The sequence below is a fragment of the Crinia signifera genome, chromosome 1 (assembly GCF_055691185.1).
Source record: "Crinia signifera chromosome 1, ASM5569118v1, whole genome shotgun sequence".
In the NCBI taxonomy this organism is placed as follows: Eukaryota; Metazoa; Chordata; class Amphibia; order Anura; family Myobatrachidae; genus Crinia; species Crinia signifera.
Genome location: NC_139217.1, coordinates 62289230 through 62308929, shown reverse-complemented (window position 1 = coordinate 62308929; position 19700 = coordinate 62289230). Strand labels below are relative to the sequence as shown.

Here is a 19700-nt window from a genome sequence, read left to right as displayed (position 1 = left end):
TTCTTTTTACAGGTGGACTACAAGTCCCAGCGGGCCCATTAATGCCCCGCATGCTGGGACTTGTGGTTCTCCAAGTCCCAGCATGCGGGGGAATTCTGCTGGCACTTGTAGTTCTCCTGCATAAAGCAATGTTAAGTATGTGAGATTTAACACTATCAGGCCGGCATCCACTGGCCACGGACGCTGGTTACAGCCCCGGGCTTCAGCCCTGGACGGGTGAAGCCTGGGGGGGGTCCCCACTCCTCCAGGTACCCCGTCCAAGGCTGACCAGCCATAGTGCTCATGTTTCGGCCGGGGGACCTTATATAAAAAGTATCCCCCGGCTGTGGCATGACACCGAGGGCTGTTGGAGCCCGGTGCTGGTTTCAAAATACGGGGGACCCCCAGATTTTTTTGTCCCCCGTATTTTTGGAACCAGGACCGGTCCAAGACTCCAGGGCTGGTTTCAGAAATACGGGGGATCCCTATGCTTTTTGTCCCCCATATTTTTGGAACCAGGTCCGGCTCAATGAGCCCACGGCTAGTTATGCTCAGGCGGGGGGGACCTCACGCCGTTTTATTACCTCAAATTCACACTTTTTCATGCCTAAAATTCACACTTTTTCATGCCTAAAAATCGCCCATTATCGCACTCAATCACACTTTTCTTCCCGGAATACGCACCTCATTAAATATGCAAATTCGCGTGAAAAATGCGGTATTAAAAAAGTGCGATAATGGGCGATTTTGAAAGTGCGAAAAAAATCGCATTCTATTAAATGTCCCCCAGGGTGTAATACTTGTATAGCCGATAACCAACAGTTACTAATAATGCTAAAGCACATGTGTATTAATACTGTTCAAATTGCTTCATTTGAATTGAGGCTAGTGAGGATTTAGCTATGGCTGTGACAAACGAATATACCAGTGAGTTCTACATTTATATTTTACCCTTCAGTAGGAAGATACTCATTGTACATAACTATCTACATTACAGTATTTGATTGATTACTTGTGAGATTTAAATGACAAATGTCAGTTGATAAATAGATGCATTACATTCCAATCTGCTGTCACAATTTTGGATAAATTAGCACTTGGATTAAAATGTAACTAAAAACGTCCAGCATCTACAAAGTGAAATTCTACCCCGGAAGTGTTTAATCTAGGGGTAGGCAATAAATGGCCCTCCAGCTGTTAATCAGGGTTGCCTACCCTCCCGGAATGGCCGGGAGGGTCCCGAAAATCGGGCCCCCCTCCCGGCTCCCTGGAAAGGACGGCAACCCTCCCACATTGTCCTGCATCTCCAGCGGAGGGGGGTCCGTGGGGGGTTCCGTGGGTCAAATGATGCGATCGCGTCACTTAAACCCCGCTCCCCGCAGTGCAATGCATAAAATACCGGTATTGCACGGCGGGGGGCGTGGCTAAAATGACGCGATCACTCTAGCCTTGCCCCTAAACTGCTCATCACTGCCGTGGCTCCGCCCCTTTTTCCTCCCAGCTTTGGCCCCGCCCCCTTCCATACTGAGCTGGCTGCTCTCTCCCTATGCTGTTAATGAATACACATCCCAGCATGCCTTGCCTTAGTTTTGCTATTTGGCCATGCTGCAACTGATGCAAGGCATGCTGGGATGTGTAGTTCATCAACCGTTGGAGGACATTTTATTGCCCACCACTGGTTTAATTCCCACCTCTGATCAGGCCTGGTGTAAAAGAGACATTCAGATTACATAGAAAGCTTTTCATCCAAAACTACATTGCTGGGTGTTGTATTTGGCCTTAAGGTAGTGCAAGGATTAGTATTTATTATTATTATTATTATTATTATTATTATTATTATTATTACTACCAGCTATTTATATAATCCACACCTATTCCATAGCGGTTTACAGAGAATAACTAAACACTCACATCAGTCCCTGCCCCAGTGGAGCTTACAATCTATATTCCCTACCACATGTACATGCACACACAGAAATTCTAGGGTTAATTTTTGTTGGGAGCCAATTAGTCTACCAGTATAGTTTTGGATTGTGGGAGGAAACCAGAGTACCCGGAGTAAACCCACGCAAGAACAGGGAGAATATAGAAACTCTGCACAGTTAGGGCCACGGTGGGAATCGAACTCATGACGAAACCCATTACACATTTGTGCTGCCCATTACCACTTCCATGTGCTCTCATTAGTGGCCTGCAAGATTTATGGCAGGGGAGGGGTTGGGTTTCCAAATGGTTGATGTTCGAGTGATTGTCACCAGCCCATGAAGGATGCAAATTTAGCACGTAACAATTCTAGGGCCTGATTCACAAAACTACAACCCTTGGTGGTCACATGCGGGTGGCCACCCAGCACAGGGAAAGGCCACTACGCATGTCGTGTCCCACCTCACGATGCAATCACAACATGTTTCAATGACATTGCTATTATGAAAGCTATTGATACAGTGAAACGCTTGATTATTAGCCTACTGGTTGCTCAGCCTAGTAATGCCAACCAAAACTCTCATAACACCGCGTCTCTGCCCTGCCACCGCCCCCCAAAGGCCCTTAGACTGCGGTCACATTTTCTCATTGGGGCCACAGTTTAAGGGGTCGCGTATGCGCAATCTCACCTGCGCGCAGCACTTTTGCGACCAGCGCTGGATTGGGCACCATCATCTGCCCCACAGTGCAGTGTAGGTAATACAGTACATCAGACATGTCTAGGCCCAATGATCATGGTAAGCCACCTAGCAGATTCTTTCTCAGGTGCAATGATTGCACACTCATTTATGTTATGCATAAGCCAATCATACATAAATGTTATGATTGACAGAGAGTTGTATCCGTATAGTATTATCTAAAACAGGTTTGTTATCTGATACCTGAAACTGTTTAGGTGTTACCACAAACACCCTGTGAACTTGGCACTGGGCAGGTGTAATATACAGACCTCAAAATCCAAGTGCTGAGAAAAGCACCCAACCGTATGTTGATTGAATACACTTTTTTTGGGGGGGAGGGGGGGGGGAATAGGTAATTTTTAATCAAACTTGTCTACAGCATAAAGGGGAAATTGATGAGTCACAGACATATTTTACACGCACAACACACACATAACAAATATATTTATTAAAACGGAAGAATTGTAATATCAGTTTGTAAACGAAAACACTTATAAGTCCCATCTACAAGTTCAAAAATCCCTTTCCCGTTAATTCCACATACAGCACATAAACCCGCAACCATTTTAAAACTTTGTAGAGCCAGACACCTGTAAAAATGACTTTAATGGCAAATTACCCTATTTAACCCTTTGATTGCCTAGGGAATTTGTCAAGATAGGTGGGAAAGTTGCCAAGCAAACCTTTTCGTTAACCCTTTGAGGGCCGTGGTTGCTGTGAGAGATCCTCAAAATATCCATAAAAAATTCCAGCGCCGCCCACAGCGACTGATCTTTTTAAGCTTCAATGAACTGACTTGGCTGTATTTGTACAGGTTCAGTATATCTTATCCGAAATGCTCGGAACCACGAGCATTTTGAATAAGGGATTTTTCCAGATTTTGGAATATTTTTTCTTTCCATACTTACCTGGTCCCCTGATGGTGCCACGATGGTCGGTCCCCCCCCCCCCCCCCCCCCCCCCGACGTCCACAGTGTCATCCATGGCGGCCTTCAGGATCCCCCTCAGCTGCATCTCTGGTCCCAGGGGTGCATGACGTCACCATGCACTCGTGCAATGCACCCCTGGGACCAGAGATGCAGCTGAAGAGGATACTGAAGGCCGCCCTGGACATCGGGGGATAAAGTATGAAAAAAAGGGGCAGAAAAACTGACTATTCACTGAGAAAGTCACTGGAGGTCTGTACTGTGTCCAAGCATTTTTTTTTTTTTTTCATTTAAAAAAATTAGAATTTCCCTCCATTTTTTTCCCTGTTAAAGTGTGTGCAAGTTAAAAGAATTAAGATTTTGCAGAGACTATTCTGCATTTTCTGGAATGATAAAGAAAATCATGTAGATGACAAGCTGGGTACATACAGAGGTGGAACTACCAGGTGCAGCAGGTGCATTGCACTGGGACCCCTGAGGACTAAGGGCCCCACTGCTGCGAAAATAATATTTTTGCACCTGAGCCAACCAATCACAAGTTCCGACACAGGGTACATAGTAGATGTGTTCAGCGCGATATTGTAGAGCGACGTGATCCAACTGGCATTGGCAAGTACAAACACACTGATGCTGAACGCGACTGAGAGGGGGAAGGAGCTGGGGCACTCTCACTAGCGATTTATCACTATTGACTCGCGGGAGCACAAATTAATAAAGATATAGTTTGTACACAATGGGGCAGATGTATTAAGCCTTAACAAGAGATAAATGCAAGGGTGATAAAGAGAGATAAATGTCCAGATAATCACCTGCCAACGGCCATGTTACAGGCTGTGTTTGAAAAAAGTCAGCAAGGAGCTGATTGGCTGGATGTTTATCTCCCTTTATCATCCTTGCATTTATCTCTTGTTAAAGGTGCGTACACACGGATAGATTTGACAAAATATCTGGGCGTTCCCGACCGATTGAAACGACCAATTGCTCAAATCGTTCCGTGTGTATGAACAATATATCGGCTGATGCGCATACCCGACGGTCGTTGGTAGAGGTCGCTGATCTTTCCTGCATGCAGAAAGATCAGCGACCAATCATTAGCGATGTGTACCAATCCTTTCATGTGTATGCACAATTAATGATTTGATAAGGCTAATTGACTGGCTCCCTCTCCCTTCACCATCGTTAAAGATCAATCATCCATGTGTAATCTGTTGCTCAATCGTTCATCATTTGTCACCAAAATCGTTTGTGCAGAAGGTTCAGAGGAAATTTTTAACGACATCGTTTGCCAAATCTATCCGTGTGTACGCACCTTAAGACTTAATACATCTGCCCCACTAAGCGATATGCACAAAAATATTATTATTATCGTGCATACCATTTAATACATCATCTGGCGTGTACGCGCCTTTACCCGCGATTACTGATACATCGCGCTATACTGAATACCTACAAATGTGAGTTTGTGCAGAAAACCATTATAAAATACAGTAGTTATATTATCTGTAATACTGTAACTGTATAAAGCCATTGGCCCCTATTGCTCTCACCTGCAGCAGCTTCTGTCATACGCACTTGGCTTAAAAAAAAAAAAAAAAAAAAAAAAAAAAAACATAAAATAATTTAACACCAGCACCTGCAGAAGACTCTCCCTGTACTGTATGCAGATTGTGAGACTGTGTCAATGCCAGAGGCGTGTGAGTGTGCCCAGGAGCTGCAGCTCTGACCCTCCCTGCAGGTAAGAGTTACACTGTATCAGGGTGAGGAAGTTTGGAAGAATGTATCCCAGCTGCTCACGTGATCCCAGTGTCACCAGCAGCCGTCCCAGTAAGAGGTCATGCAAACTGGGGCTTCTCAGGCGGCTCACTCACACTCACTCCACATTCAAATCCAGATGACAAGCTAAAAAGCCATGGGAGGCTCCCAGAGGAGGACTAAGCTGTCCCAGCAGCAAGGAGAATACTAGTAAGGAACCCCTTCCCCTCTCTGTATACCCCTGTGTGCTGCTGTATGCTTGGTGTACCTGTATAGCAGTAGTGCTGTACCAAATGCTGTCGTTTTCTGACACACCTGTCCCAGGAACAAAGAGAGGCTACAATGCACGAGTGTGTAATGTAAGGCTGTATATAAAGTGTGTATGTGTTCTGCTTGTGAAGTATACAGTATATATGGTTGTGTCACAGCTTTGCACAGTAGACAATACCAGTATTGTTGTCAGGAGGACTGTTGATTAAGGCATAGAATAGTATAAATGACATGACGTTGAGGGGGATATTTATCAAAGCACGGGAGAGATACAGCATAAAGTGCGCTCATTGTGCAGACTGTGAAAAATGAAAGTTAGCAGCTGATTGGTTAGTTCAGCGGTTCACAAACTTTTTGAGTCACGGCGCGCTAGAGTCTCCGAATCTTTTTTGCACGTCACCCCTAAGATAAAAAAAAATTATTTTGAGATTCTGAAAAAAAATATTAGATGAAGTAAATTGTGTTTATATGTCATCCTTAGGTTCAGTTATGTTGTGAGGGCAATGGTGTATCTACTGTATAATGGGTGCAGTGTGTGCGATGCACACGGGCTGCCGGGGTCGAGGGGGGCCTACCGAGCACACGCTGCAACCATTTCTTCTATACTTCGGCAGCTGCAGGGCATTTGCACCCTTTACCCTGATGGGGACTGCACACTGCCCCCTTCTTACTTTACAACGCCACTTGGTACGGGGCAGGGTTACTTCTATTTGTGCACATATTTAATTATTGAAGTGGTTTTGTCTATTATATTGACCATAAATAATTGCAATTGGTCCCGGACCACCAACCCAGACCACCCCTGCAAGTTATTTTTCTATTTCTCTAGACTTCTCTCCATGCTCTGATAAATACGCCGCCTCCCTTAGCCTGTACTTCATTGTGCATATTCCACCATATAAGCAATTCTGCGCCCGCAAATTGTCGGATACAGTAATGTAACCAATAAGGAGGCGGTGGGGAACGCAGAGCTTGTTGGGAGTATGTGTATGAGATAGCGTAAAACACAAATGGCTCTACGGCGATGGATTTGCTGTCTCATAGCACTGGCCAGTTGCCCCAAGAAACCGAACACAAATACGTCATTAGTTTTATGTGATTCATTTACAGTGGCGAGAGCAAATGTTTGCATTCTATAAATGTAAGCAGAACACACACATGGGAAGTCTACGTTGGGCTCTCAGAAAGTATTGCTTTAGCTTGAAAGTGAAACAAACCTTACCTTCAAGAAACAGAGACTTATGTTTCATAAGCAGAGAGCTGTCATCCAGTAAAAACCAAGCCCACTGTATATTGGTGAGAGTCTCAGGGATATGTGTCCGAGTCAGGGATGGACACTAATGCTGCTGCAACATGTGCACCAGCAGGATAATGCAGTGAGATGCCCACTGGAGGCATCCCTGAACCACCACTTGTGCACCAAGAGGCAGCCATCGGACGCGCTCCGGTCAAACATCAATCTTGTCAGTAACCCGATTGTCGCACAACATGTCCGCTTCCACTGGCAGAACTTGTGGGTAGTGAGCCCAGGTGTAAACATTTCATTTGGGCACCCCTCCTTCACCCCAACCCAAGTTCACAATATGCAACACGGCAGTGGGTGACAGGGCAAAACAGTGGGTGACAGGAAGAGGGTGACAGGGGCAGCAGTGGGTCCCTTAGTCCTCAGTGACCATGGTGGTAGTTCCACTTCTGGCAGGCATGGCTACAAGTCCCATCATGCCTTGCCACAGTTTTGCTATTAGGGAATGCTAAAACTATGGCAAGGCATGCTGGGATGTGTAGTTTCACAACAGCTGGAGGGCCACATGTTGGACATGCCTGAAGTAGGGGATCATGCCTGCATTTCAGATGCCATTTCCCCGTTACCTCCCACAAATGGTCCCTTACTATGTATCGATAACTTTACAAATAAATATTCACTCCAACCCCCATCATAAGACCATTGTGGCACATATGCAGTGGGACTTGGATGCATGTGCAATGGCAAAAAATGGCATAACTGCACACAACATGGACATTGCGCCTATTTGTTAGGCCAGAATCAGGAAGCAGGGCGCGAGTTGTACTTCTGGATTGCTGCTGTTTGGATTGTCTGATTCCACCCCTGGCACACCTTATAAAATTCCTGTGGGCAAACTTTATTGATGATAGTTTTTTTACATAGTGACAAAGCCCTAATAATAAGGGCGATGTCCTATTTTCAGCTCTTCATGCCCTTAACCTTTCACCAACCTTAACAACGAACCAAAGTGACATTTACCCTTTGCTGTGTATTGTAGTTGGATCTTTTGTTCTGTTGCTAAAATAACTGTATATGTCGGCAGTGTAGGAAATGCCAGTCATCATGATCCTGACGGTCAGGATCAGGACTTAGAATACGATGGATCCTGCTAGATATTTTAGGTATGGATCAAAGGGTCTTCAGTGCCTAGTAGATGGTAAATAGGTTGGCACCAAAGGTCAACATGCAAAATTGGCAAAATGTCGACACATGCAAAAGGTCGATGTGGAAAATGTCGACACATGACAAGACTGACTTGAGTATTTCAGAGTTTGTTTCAACGTCAACACCTGAACATGTGGACCTTAAATTAGTGTACTGCGTTCCCTTAGAGGATTTCTCTCATCATGCTTCAAGCCAGGTACCCCGCGACACCTGACCTGGTGGGCTCCCAAATAGTGTACCGTATACCCAGTACTGGTACTGGCAGTACACTAATTCGCTATGGTATCCATGCTCTGGGCCAGGTTACCACACACAATTGGCGTCCCCACGGTGAGTAAAGTATAAAATAAAATAATAATAAAAAAAAATGTATTGAGCATTGCCCTATAGACCTATAGATATTATATTAAAAGAGATAACTCCGCAGTGTCCATCAGTTTCATGACACAAATACAGGGGATGATTCCCCCCCCCCCCCCCCCCCCCCTGCATGCCGATTTCCCAGCATGCATGCAAATGGATGTTTAAAATAAACATCCATCAGCAGCCTTGCGTGCTGGCGCAAAATCACTCGATGGTCTTAGATCTGCGAGCGCCCTGTGTCGGAAGCGGGCGGGTGGGCAGCTGACATCAGCTGTCTGCCCCACGCACCCGCGTCATGGGCGAATTTCCATGGGAACGCACATGAAACGCTGGCCGTTCCCATGGACGCGACAACGGCCCGCCGCCTCATGAACCCACCTGCACTGCTGTGTGTGAGAGACCGGCGAATAACCAGTTTTCTGTGCCCGCTCGCAAAAAGAGGCTACACATGCGCATAGCAATTAATGTGCAAGTGCACTCTCTAAACAATTGCTCCCCTGTGCGAACGCGACTCAACAAGAATAACCCCCATAGTTCCAATGTTCCATATTGATAACTCAAGTTATCAAACCAATATTAGTGTAGTACTGGAGCATCTAGTCATCTTATCGACATTCAAGAATGTTGACAGGTTCTGAATGTCGACCATCAGAATATTGATATGGACAACCAAACTGTCGACATACGCTTAGGTCGGCGTGGATACTTGTAATGTTGACACAGCCACACCCCGTATTTGGTCAGTGTTATTTGTCAAATGGCTGTGAGGCGGCCACATGTGCTAAAAGGGAAACCTCGCCACCTGCCAGAGATAATAGGATTGTGTCTCGCTGTAAAACCTAATCTCATTGTGTATTGTTAAAGAAACCTGTATACTGATCCCACAGTGTCATACGCTGGTTATGTGATTTCTCTATATAAAATACATACTCTCCGTTTTTAGTATGTACTACCATTAGACCAACATTTTTATCTGTTTTACTTTTTTTTCCAGTTAATATTTCATATAAAACATAATCTTTTAGTGCAGCGATAACAGAGGGACATTTGATTATAACAGAGGGACATTTGATTATTCTTGTTACGGTTGATATTTCTCTGTCACTATAGATAATGATCTGCTATTTCTTTTCTTTCTCTTGTCTCTGGTAACATTGGGCCTTATTCTAGTTCACTCTTTCTGACAAAATCCTTCTTAGATGGACAAAACCATGTGCACTGCAGGTGGGGCAGATGTTACTTGTGCAGATATAATTAGATTTGGGTGGGGTTTGACTTCAATGTAAGATCTATATTGCAGTGTAAAAATAAAGCAGTCAGTATTTACCCTGCACAGAAACAACATAACTCACCCAAATCTAATTCTCTCTGCACATGTTATTATCTACCCCCCTGCAGTGCACATGGTTTTGTCCATCTAAGAAGGATTTTGTCAGAAAGAGTGAACTAGAATAAGGCCCATTGTTCCCTATGAAAGGGGTCTGCATGTTTTACGTCTAGACTATCTTGTTAAAGCTGCATTACCACCTAAAGTGACTGGAGTAGGGTATGGGATTGGGAGGACCAATCCAAAGTGTCCCTGATTTGTCATACTGACCTGGTTACTACTGGAGCAGTTGGGTGAATGAGGTGCCGGACGGGGTCTCGACAGTCGGGATCCTGACAGGCATTTACCCGATGTCGGGATCCGACTGTCAAAACACCGACAACCGGGTTCCCGACGGACACCTGCTATTTTCCCTTGTGGGGGTCCACGACCCCCATAGAGGGAGAATAGAATAGGTGGCGAGCGTAGCAAGCCACCGTGCCCGCAGTGTGGTGAGCACAGCGAGCCCGCAAGGGGCTTAGTTGCGCTCACCATTCTGTCTGAGTCCGGCCAGTCGGGATAATGACTGTCGGGATCCCGACTGTCGGACCCCTATACCACACCCGGGTGAATGATTGAGATTGGGCTAAATGCACTTTCTAAGCTCACATTCTCCCACCTCATGTTAAGGCTCCTGTCTCTTCCTCCTGGCAACTACTGTACTCTCTGGTCTATTGCGATGTTTGAGGGCTCAGAACCACACACACACACACACACACACACAGCAAACTTAATAGAAGATGCTCTAACAGGGCATGTGCAGCAGCTGCTCTGCTTTGTCCCCTACACCGATATTTGTACAGTACATGCAGGATGGTGGAGGATATCTCTAATGAGAGATTTCACAGCATTACCCCCTGCTCCCCCCTCCCCCTCATAATGCAGACACAGCATTGAAAAAGGGGTTTTGCACTTGACGACGCCGGCCCCACCGCTGGGTCCTCTCGCCAACAACCTCATGTAACATGTTTAAGGAACAGAAAATGTGTGTAGACATTTTTCGCCCAGGCTACAATTGTTTAATTCAGAGGAAATTCAATTACTGTAACATTTTTTTTCTATCATTGCCTAGTTCCTCATGACAGTCTGAATTCCAATGTTAATAGGAGTTTGCTGACTCGTTTAATAGAGTTAGCCCCTGAGTCGGAGCTGAGGCTGTGCTTTTTACTTTGTTATCATGTTGCTGTGGAGACTTGTGGTTCTACATCTGGAAAGCCACTGATGGCCTCAACCTGATTAGCTATTATTCATAGTTTTACCTGGATCTCCATCATACCTGGAAAGACAATGATTGCAATACAATGACAGCAATTTACTACTTTATTATCAGCAACATGAACACCAACAGTGACCTTACAGATAGCATTGCAGTCTATATTTTGGACGTAATCTCATTTGCCACTTTGCAACAGTTATTATATTTGTTAACGTTTATATAGTGCGCGCATATTCTGCAGCACTTTACGGAGAAGATTCAGCTATTCGCAGCCCCAGCGGAGCTTGTAATCAACAGATACGTCATCATACAGATAGAGCGGCTCTCAGTGCAGCTGCTGCTGGGGATAGAATCAGTATTCACCAGCCGATGTAAGAGGGCACGCGCGCCCGATCCGCCAAAAGCCCTCTGCTGCCCGCCGCCAGTCCCTTGCACCCCTTGGCAGCTCCCCAGCAGCCCCCACTAGCTGCCCATCCCCCTGAAGTGGAGACGGGCAGGAAAGCCACTCCCCGCCATCTTGCTGAGTGGGACGCGTGAGCGTGTGACCCGTAAGATGGTGCTCCTGTCCGCCAGCTCAGGCTGACAGGCCCTCCATCTGTACACCCAGGGGTAAATTTACTAAAGCTTTTAAAAAGGAAAAGAGGTGATATTGCCCATAGCAACCAATCAGATTCTGGGCCAGATGCACTAAGTTTCAAAAGTGATAAATTGGAGAGTGATAAACAGCCAGCCAATCAGCTCCTGCCTGACATGTTACAGACTGTGTTTGAAAACTGTCAGACAGGAGCTGATTGGTTGGTTGTTTATCACTCTCCATTTTAGCCCTTTTGAAGCTTAGTGCAACTGGCCCAGAATCTGATTGGTTGCTATGGGCAATATCCCCTCTTTTCATTTTTAGAAGCCCCCTGTCCCTTTTCTATTGCATCCTAGAAAATGCTAGACAGAATTGTGGGGGGGGGAGGGGGGCGCTTCACATGCCCTGGCTCTGGGCACCGTGGCATATAGCTACACTGCTGGCTAGACCGACTGCCTTGTGTTAGAGCTACTGCTGTGGGTCTAGCAGATCTTCCTCCTCAGTAACAGAGGTGTCATCAGGCAGGCCACTATACCTGGGGGGTGTCTGCCTAAGGTTGGGATCAACACCTCAATAAAATCCACAACTTTTAAGTCTGAGAGTAAACAGTATGGCCAAGAACAGGAAGAGTGGCATAAAGCATCTTGCGCACATCAAATCGCATAGCACAAAAAGTATGTGGCATGACTCTGTTGTAGCACACTGCCTTCATTTTGAACTAGATGCGATGCAATCCAGTTCCAAATGCATGGAGCAAATCGCTCCATGTACTGTATGGGAACCATTATTGTCTTTGGCTCTCTCTGAAAACAACACTATTTTTTTCGGATAGCACAGTCAGCACAAATATTTTACCAATGATTTTTATCGAGCTATACAATTTGAATCACACGATAAAATAAATAAATAAAAAGCACACAGCTTCAGTGACACCTGTGTGTTTTTGACCAGCGCAGCCTAATGTTTTGTTGGAAAAAGGGACTGTTTATGCCAGTTTATGGGGGCTAATTAGATAGCAAACCTGCCACGGGTATTATTATATTGGTAGAAATAGGAGTTTTCAGTGTAATAATCGGTACTTATGTATTATCACGGCGCCCACGATTTCCATCGCAGGGCATTGTACAATGAAAAATCGCATTGCATCGCATTGCATCGCATGCGATATGATCGCATGCGATATGATCGCATGCGATGCGACGCGATTTCACCCGATTTGTAATTGTACAGGCACCCAGATGCCTTATTACCATGTTAAATGCCCCCCCAGACCCGATTTTTAATTGTATACCCACCCTCATGGGTCATGAGTATGTGAAATGCCCCCCCATTGTAAACGCCACCCCACTATGGATGCCAACCCGAAGCGTGGCAAGCACAGCGAGCCCGCGAGGGGCGGCGGTACGTGTCCTCCGACCTTTTCATACCCCCACTATCCACGTCGGCGTGGAGTTGATTTTATAAAGTGTGGCGAGCGCAGCGAGCCACCAAGCCCGAAGCGTGGCGAGCGCAGTGAGCCCCATGAGGGGACACGTATAACTGTGAAGTAATGCGCGGCCCCTCGCCACGCTTCGGACTCGGTGGCTCGCTGCGCTCGCCACACTTTATCGGGGTGCCATTTAACATGGGACTCAATGGGAAATCGCGTTGCATCGAATCACATGCGATTTTTAAATTGTATACTCAGCCCGGAAAAAGGCTGAAATCTGGTCCATCGCATGCCATCGCATACCTTAATTAGTGGTATGCGATGCGATGCAATGGGCGCCGTGATAATGAAAGTACCTAATAATCCTTTAAAACTTTCCTCAATTCATCCAAATCAGGAACCCCATTCCATCACCCTGCACGCATTCCGGTAATGACCCTTTTCCAGTAGGTCACAAAACATTACTGTCCAACAAAAAGCATTACTATATACAGGTATATGATAGCGAATTGACACCCATCAACCGGTTGGGGGGGCAGTTACGCAGGGTTTTCTAGGAGTGTCCCAGAAAACGCAGGCGTTCCCCCGGCTGTTAGGAGGGAGGGCTGCTGACATCATCAACGGTCTCCTTCTTCCCGCTGCCTTCTTATCGCTAAGTCGAGACTTACTCTGCGCTTGCGAACAGGGGGAATCCATTCAATGGCGAATGATTCCTAATGGATGTCCCCGTGTACGCACAGCTACAAATGCATTTACACCGGTGCACCACTAACCAGCACCCCTCCCCCCCCCCCTTCAAAGAGCAGCATATGGTTATTTCTACAATGGAAGCTAAATAAGGCAAAATAAACTTCACAGGGCTGCACATTATCTCAGTAGCCAGTTAAATAAATACATTTATTTAATGAGACGCCCATCTGTCATAACATATCTAAACAAGCATTACAAGGAACTGGGAGCGGCAAATACAGGATCAGCGGCCTGCACACGGCCACAGGGATGCCTGGTTCTCAGCACTGGTCTGCAGCCTACAGCAGTCCAGTCCCAGAGCAGTGGCTATAACGGTGCACCTGTATGTCTGCAGCAATGACCCCGATGCCTGCTCTATTCCCAGTGTGCTGTCCATGTGGGCAAAACTAACCACATATACATATATATATATATATATATATATATATATATATATATATATATATATAACTTTACTAGTGCTGTAACGTGACCAAGCCCTAAGGGAGTGTGTTGTTATTTTAGCATGTACCTCAGCCAGTTTCCTATGACTAGTCACATAGGTGGGTGGCCGGCAATGTGACAGATGTCAGAGATCCTTTTTAGCTATACGTAGTATATGCAAACTGTGGCCTTACCAGTGTACTTAGTAACAGCCCGTGAGCGAATTATTGTGGTGTAATTCCGCATGCGCCCTGCAAACGCAATAGGGCCCTTATTCAGGTTCACTCGCAAAGGCAAATTCCTTCACAAATGCACAAACCATGTGCGTTGCAGTGCACGTGGTTTTGTCCATTTGAGAAGGAATTTGCCTTTGTAAATGAACCAGAATAAGGGCCTAGGTGTTGTAAAAGACAAATTTACTAAGATGAGAGTTCTAAGATGAAAGTTCTATGTCACATGGGCTGTTGCTATGGGCCACCAATCAGAAACTATATATTTTCTTCTAGAAGTTGCCAAATAAAAAAGAAGTAGATTCTGATAGGTTGCCAGTAACATTCCATGTGAAGAAGAAATCCCAGATTTACTAAAGCTTCTAAAAATTAAAAGAGGTGGTGTTGCCCATAGCAACCAGGATGCAGTAGAGAAATGATAGACAGAATCTGAATTTTAGAAGCATTAATACATTTACCCCATAGACCTTGTTTCCCCACTCGTCTCTGTGCTATGTATCTTCCACTTTAAAATGGAGCTGTTACTTCTTATTTTATAGTTCATCACCATATATTTATACAATAGAAGATCGTACTTACTGTATAATCACCATATATTCAATGGCTACACAACAAGGGTTCAGAGGTTACGCCGATATCCCCTCCAGCCCCTCCTCCCCCTGCCAATGCTGAACCATACATGTTCTGGGTTTGGGGCTATAATGCAGCGACTGCTTTAGCGTCTAATGATGTGTTCGCTTCTGCGCCTCTATGCTAATGCTAATATAAGTAATGCCCCTGGGGTACAAGTGTGGGCCTGACTGCGCTACTGCCTAATATCTGCACCTGCAGTCGCAACCATTATTAACCAGTTTTATGCTCGGTGCAGAATATGGCAGAGTATGTCCTCCAATGTATAATACGTCCCCATCCACTGGACCGATGCCACTCTGTGCACAGTCACCCTGGGAACCACAGGCCCCTATCACTCTGTGTGCAGACACCCTGGCAAGTTTGGCCCAGGGTGCCAAACTACTCTGTGTGCAGGTATCCTGGGAAGCAAAGGCCCCTGTCACTCTGTGCACAGACAGCCTCGGAAGTTTGGCCCAGGCTACTCTGTGTGCAAATACTCTGGGAAGCACAGGCCCACGCCAGGGTGCCGGATGGGTTCCCGACAGTCGGGATCCCGACAGTCATTTACCCGACGTCGGCATCCCGACTGTCAAAACGCCGGCAGCCGGGTGACCGACGGCCACCCGCTATTTTCCCTCGTGGGGGTCCACGACCCCCATAGAGGGAGAATAGAATAGGTGGCTCGCGTAGCAAGCCACCGTGCTCGCAGCGTGGCGAGCGCAGCGTGGCGAGCGCAGCGAGCCCGTAAAGGGCTTTTTTGCACTCGCCATGCTGTCTGACTCCGGGCAGTCGGGATCCCAACGTCGGGATAATGACTGTCGAGATCCCGACTGTCGGAGTCCCATACCACACCCCCACGCCACTCTGTGTGCAGATACTCTGGGAAGCACAGGTCCATGCCACTCTGTGTGCAGATACTCTGGGAAGCACAGGCCCATGCCACTCTGTGTGCAGATACTCTGGGAAGCACAAACCCATGCCACTCTGTGTGCAGATCCTCTGGGAAGCACAGGCCCACACCACTCTGTGTGCAGATACTCTGGGAAGCACAGGCCCACACCACTCTGTGTGCAGATACTCTGGGAAGCACAGGCCCATGCCACTCTGTGTGCTAATACTCTGGGAAGCACAGGCCCATGCCACTCTGTGTGCAGATACTCTGGGAAGCACAGGCCCACGCCACTCTGTGTGCAGATCCTCTGGGAAGCACAGGCCCACACCACTCTGTGTGCAGATACTCTGGGAAGCACATGCCCACGCCACTCTGTGTGCAGATACTCTGGGAAGCACAGGCCCATGCCACTCTGTGTGCAGATACTCTGGGAAGCACAAACCCATGCCACTCTGTGTGCAGATCCTCTGGGAAGCACAGGCCCACACCACTCTGTGTGCAGATACTCTGGGAAGCACAGGCCCACACCACTCTGTGTGCAGATACTCTGGGAAGCACAGGCCCATGCCACTCTGTGTGCTAATACTCTGGGAAGCACAGGCCCATGCCACTCTGTGTGCAGATACTCTGGGAAGCACAGGCCCACGCCACTCTGTGTGCAGATCCTCTGGGAAGCACAGGCCCACACCACTCTGTGTGCAGATACTCTGGGAAGTACAGGCCCATTCCACTCTGTGTGCAGATACTCTGGGAAGCACAGGCCCATGCCACTCTGTGTGCAGATCCTCTGGGAAGCACAGGCCCACACCACTCTGTGTGCAGATACTCTGGGAAGCACAGGCCCATTCCACTCTGTGTGCTAATACTCTGGGAAGCACAGGCCCATGCCACTCTGTGTGCAGATACTCTGGGAAGCAAAGGCCCCTGTCACTCTGTGCACAGACAGCCTCGGAAGTTTGGCCCACGCCACTCTGTGTGCAGATACTCTGGGAAGCAAAGGCCCCTGTCACTCTGTGCACAGACAGCCTCGGAAGTTTGGCCCACGCCACTCTGTGTGCAGATACTCTGGGAAGCACAGGCCCACGCCACTCTGTGTGCAGATACTCTGGGAAGCACAGGCCCATGCCACTCTGTGTGCAGATACTCTGGGAAGCACAGACCCATGCCACTCTGTGTGCAGATACTCTGGGAAGCACAGGCCCATGCCACTCTGTGTGTAGATACTCTGGGAAGCACAGGCCCATGCCACTCTGTGTGCAGGTATCCTGGGAAGCAAAGGCCCCTGTCACTCTGTGCACAGAAAGCCTCGGAAGTTTGGCCCACGCCACTCTGTGTGCAGATACTCTGGGAAGCAAAGGCCCCTGTCACTCTGTGCACAGACAGCCTCGGAAGTTTGGCCCACGCCACTCTGTGTGCAGATACTCTGGGAAGCACAGGCCCACGCCACTCTGTGTGCAGATACTCTGGGAAGCACAGGCCCACGCCACTCTGTGTGCAGATACTCTGGGAAGCACAGGTCCATGCCACTCTGTGTGCAGATACTCTGGGAAGCACAGGCCCATGCCACTCTGTGTGCAGATACTCTGGGAAGCATAGGCCCATGCCACTCTGTGTGCAGATACTCTGGGAAGCACAGGCCCACGCCACTCTGTGTGCAGATACTCTGGGAAGCACAGGCCCATGCCACTCTGTGTGTAGATCCTAGATTTCTGCTTAAAAAAAAACTGTTAAGGTGGCCATACACACGCATATTTATCTTCAGACCTGGCTGGTTGGAACAAAACCATTGTTATGGATGAGGGCAAACGACAGTTGACCATTTGCTTGGAAATGCTGGAAAACTGACAAACTGTCATTCAGATATTACCAGGTTTTTGTTTCAACCAGCCAGATCTGAAGATAAATCTTACTAGTGTATGGCACCTTTAAACTTATTGCGCTTAAGCTTGGTACACTGAATGACGTGTATCCCGACGGCAGAGCACTGCCAGCTGCATACCACCATTCAGTGCATCTTCCCATCTGACGTGCATCACAAGCTGAGATGTACGACTGCCATGAATGTGCAATCAGGCATTCACAATGGGACTGACTCATACCTGTTCACTGTGCTGCGAGTGCCCAGAAAATGCAGGCATTTCCCACCCTTTGGGAGGGAGGGACACTGACGTTATCAGCGGCCTCCTTCTCCCAGAAGCCTTTGCAGCGGGAGACTTACTCTGCGCTTGTGAGCAGGGGGAAAATCATTTGATAGCGAGTGATTTCCCCCCTGTGTGCAGGGCTGCAATCGCATTCGCAGCCATGTGCAGGGGTGATGTATGCAATATATTGTTACAAACTGTGTCAGAGTGATATATCGTATTTACTTATATTGTAGCTGTTGAATGTCTCTTGCTTATCTCTTTATCTGTAACACAAATCACTGTGTAAAAATCAATCGTTCATCCTGCTCAGTCCAAACCATATACAGTGTACCAGGAGACTGAGTTTCCCAGGATGTAATAATCACTGCAATGTACTGGTTACTGGTTACACAACTCTGTATGTATCTTGGGTTTAGTAGGTGGAAAAACTGGCTTGTAACAGTAATAATATGGACAGTACTTTGGGAAAGAAAGAGAATACCTGTGGCAGGAGTTCCACTGCGATGACGAATAGCTTCAGCAAAGTCTCCAATCCTTCAAGAATGTGGCTGAAACAGGTTGGACGGTGGCTCAGCTGTGCAATAATCCATCACGTCACATTACAGAAAACCACTCTTATTACCAGAGATTTTAATCCTGCCTAGAAATTACATTAACGACATTTTCCAAAGTTTAGTTTCTTGTTCCATTGTAAAACAAACTGTATCAGTTGGATCATTTCAGTGTTGTATATGTTACAGTCTCTGTAACAGCTGTAATACAAAGCCTGGGTATCAGCAATGTTATTAATATTGGATCATTTCAGCTGTAATACAAGCCTGGTATCAGCAATGTTATTAATATAGTTACACAGTGAAACCCACAATGACACTAGCTACTGTTAATCTACCTGAGACACAAGGAAGATTGGCAACTAAAAGTGCGAGCATCAAAATGTACACTCCCTTTATCAACAGCCAATCACAAATGACCTGTGTGGGGAAAATTGTCAGTTCTCATTGGCTGTTCATAGTGTTTAGACAAATAGTTTATTTTTCTTTTTTTTTCATATGGTAATAATAATAATAATAATTAACAATAAATAATTAGCCAAAGGTCTGGAGTTGGAAAGCTTTGTGAGAATTTTAGTGGTCTGAATTATTAAGCCATCTGAGCTATCAGGGGCCTCCTTGCTCACACAACCAGAGATTTAGGGTAGTGATCCCTCCAGGATCACAACAGGACAGGGTGCCAGGGGAAAGGGGGCACTTTGAATGCACCCCCCCCCCCCCCACTGACATCACAATTGTGGGTGGCCCGCCTGCTGCCGTCTATAAAAGGGGCGTGCCCAACACACCTACGTAGGTGCTGGGCTTCCCCCGAGCGCGCCAGCCACCTGGGACGGACGGGTCCAGCTGTTTTAGCAGGGCACCACTAAACGGACAGGGCGTGTTTTGCCCTTTAAAAATCAGGCAGGACACGGCTCCCTGCTAAAAGAGCCTAGAGTGAATATTAGGGTATGTTGTTAAGTTGCTGATGGACAGAATACCAATTGACAAAATCCCCATAACCAAGTGCTGGTGGACAATATACTGACATACACACAACAGTGACAATCAAAACACTAGCACCATCAAAATACCAATAAGTAAAAACACGACAGGAAGAAAACACCAAAATAAC

At 46.8% G+C, this 19700-nt stretch overlaps 1 protein-coding gene across 1 annotated transcript in view; it reads left to right on the top strand.

Moving 5' to 3' along the window:
• The first annotated feature begins 5443 nt into the window (after positions 1–5443).
• PGCKA1 (PDCD10 and GCKIII kinases associated 1) overlaps positions 5444–19700 on the top strand; it is a 60970-nt gene continuing 46713 nt past the window's right edge. The window contains exon 1 of the mRNA XM_083156267.1: positions 5444–5530. The gene's annotated coding sequence lies outside the window, so the exon portion shown is untranslated. The remainder of the gene's footprint in view (positions 5531–19700) is intronic.